The sequence below is a fragment of the Triticum dicoccoides genome, chromosome 1B (assembly GCF_002162155.2).
Source record: "Triticum dicoccoides isolate Atlit2015 ecotype Zavitan chromosome 1B, WEW_v2.0, whole genome shotgun sequence".
In the NCBI taxonomy this organism is placed as follows: domain Eukaryota; kingdom Viridiplantae; phylum Streptophyta; class Magnoliopsida; order Poales; family Poaceae; genus Triticum; species Triticum dicoccoides.
This window is the reverse complement of record NC_041381.1, coordinates 540,280,741-540,288,385: the sequence shown is the minus strand read 5'-3', so window position 1 is coordinate 540,288,385 and position 7,645 is coordinate 540,280,741.

Genomic DNA, 7,645 nt, shown 5'->3' with positions numbered 1-7,645 from the left:
ACTTTTTTTGAATCCGGTGAACTTTTTTTTGAATTTGATGAACCTTTTTCGAAACCGATGAACTTTTTTCGAATTCGATGAACTTTTTTCTAATTTGATGAACTTTTTTTGAATTCGATGATTTTTTTTGAAAATCAATCAACCTTTTTCATTTTTTGAACTTTTCTTAAAATTTGATGAACTTTTTTCTAATTTATGATTTCTTTTTTGAGATAATTTATACTGAGTATATATTAATGTTTTACTGCACAAAAAGGTTAACTAGAACTGTTTTCTTGTTGTAGATAACAAAGTTTGTTTGCTCTAGTGGTTAGTGCCGTGCTCTCGCAACAATGCGATCCTTAGTTCGAATCCCTAAACAGGTTAGGGATTGGGGGCTTTTACAGTCTCGAGCCCTCCTCCAGAGCTGCAAAATGTTTTTTACTACTAGTTTCATGGCCCAGCCCAGCCATTTGTCAGCCTAGCCCAACACATGTTCGCATGACACAGACTTGCATAGACTTTGAGCCCAACCTTCATTTTTGGTCTAGATTCGCAACTGGATCTGAAGAATGCAAAAGCACCATCTTTGGCCCAACGTTGGAGGGAACTTTTTCTAAGCCACAAGAAATCAATTCAAAAACGCTAAAAAAAATCAATTCAATGGCTCCAAACCAACTGGTAAGAATTAGATAGTTGGAGATACACCCCTTACAAAATAGGTTGTACTCCCTTCGTTTTTATTTAATCCGCATATTAACTTTAACTGAAATCAAATATATAAAATAATATGAGCATTTACAATAAAAAAATATGAGATAAAAATATATTCAATGATGAATCTAATGGTATTGGTTTGGTATTGTATATGTTAATATTTCTCTCCATAAACTAGGTCAAAATCTGTAAAATTTGAATTCAGGCAAAGCTAATATGTGGAGCAAAAAACTGAGCGAGTAAATGGTTGTGTAGTTGCCATAGATAAAGAAGACTCATATTTTATTTTTACTAGTTGAATGCACGTGTATTGCCACGGATCGTTATACAGTTAGACTTACGTCATCATGTAAACATGCCACCTTTTGAAAGGCATTTCAACTCGTTGTGTGATAGCGTGTTCTGAAGTCCTACAACTTCTGAAAACTTCCCAGATTTCGCTTCCTCACTTAGCTTCTCACTTCACGTAGCGATGGGAAAGCGTTCGGGAGCTCTAGTGGCTTCTCCCAGCGGTGCAGCCCATCTGGGAGCTAGCTGGCCTGGTTGGGCTCCAGTCTGGGCCGGGTGGAGGCAGCCCAACTTGGCAGTTCAGCGAGAGGAGGAGTGAGGAGTGATCTGTTACACCGAGCGAGTTCTCAAAAAAAAAAAAATCTGTTACACCGAGCGTACCGATTCGATCTGAATTGATTTGGCGGTGGCAGCTCCTTGTAAATTCGGTAAACTTCTCCTTTTCCATATCGGTGGAGCTGGGCTTTTGGTACTCCGCGTTTTTACACCGGAGTCCGGCTGAGCTTCTCGCTTCTAGCTTCTTGGCCGTAATTCGTTCGGCTCAGCTCCTCTCCAGGAATCTGTGAAGCGTGGAGCTGGAGAGCCTCCGAACACGCCCAAGGCATCATCGACGTTCATGACTTTTTTCTTATGACTGCACAAGATTGATTCTGTAACAACAATGTCTTCGGAGTGTGCAAACATAATTTGCCGTGATACAATAGTAAACCAATTCAGTTAAATAAAAAATCTAACAAAAGAAAAGGACAATAACCACAATGAGAATAATTACCATGTAAGATATATTTGTGTTTGCTTTTCGTTATGTCGTGGGTCGTCTATCACGGTGCGCATATCATTTTCTTATATAAAACTTGGTGAATTATCGTCCTTTCCAACACATCACCTATGGGCCATTTGTCAATGCGTTTTACCTGAACGTTGACATAATCATGTCCATCCCTCTCATGAGTTGCAAAAAATACTTTTATAGAAATTGCTTGTGCTGGATGAAGTCGACCACTTGCTAGATTTTGGTTTTCACAAAGATGTAGAGAAGATTGCCGATTGCTTGGCACGCCAAAGGCAGACAACGCTATTTTCAACTATTATTCAAAAACGGGTAATTAAAATGATGTAATCAGCATATGACCCATATACCAGCCAGTACTTTATTGTATCATAATCAGTATCTCACTTTATTTATTAATAATCACATATGTATTAACATGCGCCGCCGCGTCCTCGTCCCTCCCCCGATCTCTCCTCCTTGCCGTCGCCGGGGCGCGCCGCTGGGCAAAGTCCGGTCGGCGTCGGCGGCGGCGGGATCTCTTCTCCCACGGCTCGCTGGATCTGGCGCGGGCGGATCGTGGCGGTGGTTGGCGGCGCGGGCTTGGGGGCGACGGCAGTTTCCCCTGGTGTGCGTGGGAGTCCGCTCGGGGCACGCGGCGGCGGCCCTCGGCAAGCGGTGGCGAGCGCTGGGCTCTCGGCGGCGCTCCGGCGTGTGCAGGCGGCGGTGGTTCCTGTGTGCGGTCGGCGGCTCCGTCTCTGACCTGAACGGCGCGGGGGATGGCGGCGGCCCGTCGTGGCCGACGATCTGGATGCGGTGGTGCCGGCGGCTCGCTGATTTGCCGGTGCTCCAGGGTTCTGCCTGGTGGTGCTGGTGGTGACGGCGGCCCGGGCACGAGAGTTGGATCCCGTCGAACTGATCTGGGTGAAAACTTGCCTTCGGCGTCTGCTAAGGCCGGCGGTGGCGGCGCTATCTGCGTCGTTTCCTTCTTGAAGGCATCGCCGTGGAGAAGTTCAAGGCCCCTCGCTGCTGCCTCTGGGGAAACCGCATATCGGATGATCGGATGACGGCGGCGATCTGGTGTCATTCCTCCCTTGGGGGCGTCATTCTTGGAGGTACACACGTGATCGAGGGATCAGAGGATGAATTCTTTGGTGGAGCGGCGCTTCATCCTACACACTGATGGTGACGGATCTTGACGGCGTGGCGCAGTGCAGATTCGGAGTTCGCTGTGGGAGGATGGACTCGCGCAGGAGGACGACACTGTCGGGCGTCGTGGTGGCGTCGATGGCAGAGAGATCTAACACGGTACATGCAACAGTACAGCTCTGAAGATGGATTGATGGCAGGTGGCTGCGGCGGCCTCATACCCGGCAGGCGTCCTGGTTGAGGAGTGCGCCGGACTGGTAGGTGCCCCATACCCGGCAGGCGTCCTGGTTGGGGCCTCGGGTCTTAGATGTTTAGGTTTGGCTGCGATGTCTGTTTGGTATTAGGCCCAGACTATCTGCGCCCCTTCATCATTTGGATATGTGTAGCGACAGTTGTTGCTTAGACAGTGGCTTTAGTCTTGTTATTGTATGGTTTTGTAAGGTCTTGTGAGAATAATCAATAAAGTGGCCGTACGCATCGCCCAGATGCAGAGGCCGGGGGTCATCCTTCTTTTCTAAAAAATAAAAAAATGCATCATCTAAAAAAATGTTACCTCTCCTTAAATGGCCGGTTCAAACTTCGAAGGGTTTCTCGCTACTTTTAAGAGAGGAATTATGATTTGGTCGATACACTGGACTCGGTTGTTGTTCTAGCTCTACTAAGGTATCCTTTTCTACTTCTAATCAAGTACTCTCTCCGTCTAGGTGTGTAAGTCACCTTACAAAAACCAAATAATCCCAAAATACTTAGGCAAGGTACATTAATTCCCTCCTCGTTTCTTATTTCGTGACATATCAACCAATAAGAGATGTGTGTCATGCATGCTTTCAATGACTTGAGACTACTATACATGACATGCAATGGTTAGTTCATTACATGCAATGCTATTAATTAGCAAAAAACATTAAATTCTCACGTTTTCCCGTCCGCCTTGGTCGTGGTGCACAACCTAAGATGACTTAGGACCAGTTCTGTTTGGTAACTTTTTTGGGCTTTCTACCTAGCTTATTCTAGAAGCCCAATCAAATTTTTTTTAGAAGCCTACTAATTAAGACTTGACTAGTAGGCTTTTTAAAAAATAAATTTGGTTGAGCTTCTAGAATAAGTTGGTAGGGGGGCAGCTTATTCCAGTTTATTCTAGAAGCCACCAAAAGAACTGGCCCTTAGGCTGATCATAGTGGGGAGTAACTTATATATGACACTAGTCTAAGTTACTACCTTCATAGTGCAAAGTAATATAATAGTAGTGTCATAGATTTTTTTTTTTGCGAGTATAGTAGTGTCATAGATAGCTTCATTTATTAACTTGTTAACTCATCATTTCTCGGGAAGCACTATGTTACAATAACATGTTATGTTACTCTAAACACCTCTCTCCTCATTAACCACATGTCACATAAGCAAAAAAAATTTGGAGTGCGCTATGTTACTACCTAAGTTACTCCCACTATGGCTAGCCTTATACACCTAGATGGAGGGAGTAGTAATATTTGGCACCAATAACAGACATAAAATCTTTCATTAGCACTTACAAAGTACTTGTGTCACCCAGGCTTGCGCATGCAAAGAACATTACGAATGATATTCTCACTTTGCATTTCCGTGACCAGATGTATGCAGTTGATGCACTAATGCCATGATGTTTTGTTGATTTATTCTTTCTAAGGAAAAGGCCTTATCTGTCCGTTTCAGTTTTACACATTGTTTAGTTTACAATGGGAGTCTGTTGACCACACAAACAACACTTCCGAAGGAATTTTGACATCCTTTCTCGTCTTCCTATTCTGATTTTTTTTCTAGTAGAATATTGATCCCTTGTTATCTCTTGTTCTTGAGCTTAGGTGAAACATCAACATCTCATGGTGCCACATGAACTACACTTTCATATGGTTCATTGCTTTCTTCAAGAGTATATTGATCAGTAAGGCCCTCCCAGCTTTGCCTCATCTTAAGTCAAGCAGTATTATTGCAGTAAAAATGCAATGTGTTAATTTACTAAGGTCTACCTTTACACACACCATCAAGGGGCATGTGGCCTTTTTCTCGGTTCTCCTATTAGCAATGTTTCTTAGCGAGGTAATTTACATTCTACAGTGATACACGATAAACAATGAAATTGTGCATATTATCAGTCTTTCCCTGGTTTTCAGTTCCGAGTTTGTGACACATGGATAACTACACAGCTACCTACTCCTACATATCTTGAAGTGATGCGCTCATGATTTTGCCATGAGGGATGGATGAGTATAGGATGGGATGAGGTCATTTGGATTTCTTACTCGTGCGTGTAGGTGCATGGAATGATTTGGTATGTGTGTGTTCTTGTATGGAGCATTTTTTTCCTTTGACACTGACTTGGCATGTGCATGTTCTTATATATGTGGAGTGGAACGCTCGGTTGTTTTGGTAAGTGTGGGAAAGGATGTAGTATCATTTAGCATTTTATGTTCATTTGGTAAGTGCTCTCACTTGTTTTCTGAGGCACCGGGAGGAGAGTTCCCCCGCCTGAATATATTGCTCAAAAGCGGCCAAAGCTAAAAGTCACCTTTAGGCTTTGGCTGATCCAGTTTATAAGGAATACCGGATTGAAAATCTAAACAAGTTGACCATGTTTATGAGAGAAATCCGGCCGTAAAACCGTACATGTACCAATATTAAAGGAAGAAGAAAGAGAAAAAGAACGCCCTGGACAAGGCACGCCTAGCTAGAAGACAAAAGGACCATCATCATGAAAGACACGTAGATGTGGGGTGTCGTCGAGGGGTCACAATACCAAAACTTTGCAAGCAGCCTAACGCACCATATCGGCGTGCGTACCGAGCCCCACGGCACAACTCAGGAGTGTCCGCAATCAACGAGTGCACTGAAAACAAACCTTGACCATGAACTCCGCCACGGAAATTCGAAATGCTTAGCAAGTAGGGGAGGTACCTTGCAACATCAATGAGCATAGATGAACCGAGAGAACGCCAAGAACACGGAGCTTGCCGCAACACATCGCCAGCCATGTGAGGGTCTTTGAGTCGACACAGCGAAACACGTTTACTGGTGGGATGCTCTCACTTGTTTGAAACGCTCAAGTGTTTTTTGGTTAGTGTAGAGAACACGTACCATCAAGCATCTATGTTCATTTGGTAAGTGTGGGGAGGCGACGAGGTACCATCGTAGGGAGGGGGCAGGTAACGCACCTCAGTCACCAACTCTCCTTTACTAGTAACAACTTTTATTTCTGAGGAATCCAAAGAAAACTCATTTTAGGGCATCTCCAACGCCGACCCCCAAACCGAAGACCGTATCCTTCATGGACTGATGGGGACCCGTTCGTAGACACTCATGCAGGAGCCAGCCATCCAGCCGTGACTGATACATTTCAAACCAAATTAATAAACTGGACGAATTACATGCAAACCAGATGATTTTCATGTAAACCGAAGCACATTCATTGCATTTTCGACATTTTTCATTAAAAAAGCGACCGAACCTAAGCCTAGCCTATGCCAGTGCTTATTCTACATGTCCTTACTGTTTCCTTCTGGCGATCGCCTGGTCCATCTTGCCATCTCCATGAGCGGTGGGGATAAGATCTGTGAAGTGAAGGTGCGGTCATCGAAGACAAGAGTAGGATATGGGAGACGGACCAGCCCACTTGGGACTCGGGGCCACGCCACATCCAATATGCACTACTCCTCCTTGTCGGAGTCTGTCACCTGTCCATCGTCATGGACGTGAGGCCAACGATGGACGTGGACGGGCCGGCACTCTCCTCGTGCCACTAGCGCCCCCGAAAGTTTGTTGGCGGCACGTAGGACGCATAGCTGGCAGAGTTCTCATCCGTGATCGCATGTGCCGCCTAAACATTGTGAGTGACGGCATGATCACGGGCGGCCTCGTAGAGTGCCCACTGCTTGGCCACGACGTTGGGGTTCACTGCTACCATGGCCGCCACGCCTTCCTCGCTTGCGCACTCACCATAGATTTTGCCCTCTGCTAGCCGATGTTGCTTGAGGAGGAAGAGTTTCTACCACTGCTCCTCAACATAGGCGCCGGCTGCTCCTCCACCATGGTGGCGTTGAAGTGCGCATGCGGCTGCTCCATAGTCAAGCCGGCGCAGGAGCCGACGCCTCCTAGCTTGTAGTCGGAGCCCATCTCCATGTCAGGTCATCGTCAGAGACCTCCGAGAGCTGGCCGACGTGCTGACCTCTATCTGCCTGGCACATCGGCTTTGCCAGGCGGCCGCAATGGCGTCCACCCCGTGCTTCTGCTCTGTCGAGAGGCTCTCCCACAACGTGTTCGTGCTTGCAGCTAGGGTAGATGTGGTGCACGAGAGGAGAGTGTGGAATGGACATGGTGTGATATGGTTTGAGCCGTGAGTTAGCCGCCTTTAAATAGTGGATGCCGGTGAGGCCAAGCATCCAGGTGTATCAATAGGCGGGCGGCAGAGATGGTTCTCGGCCCGCATGTGTGTTTAATGGTGGCAGATGGACGGACATGCATTGAACATGCATGTTAGATATATGTTCCATCCAGTCTAGTAAACGTCTCCCCGACAATGAACAGACGTGGACATCGGGGATGCAGCACGGGCAGCGCCCTCGGCCAGCAAGCCGCTTCAATGTCGGTGCTAGTGAGAGGTCACATCCGCTCTGGGCCGACATCAACGTGGAGCAGCCGCTTTAGAGCAGCATGAATGCGGGCAACTGGCCTCGGGCGGGTACGGAGAGGGTTTTGGGTGTGCCAGGGTTG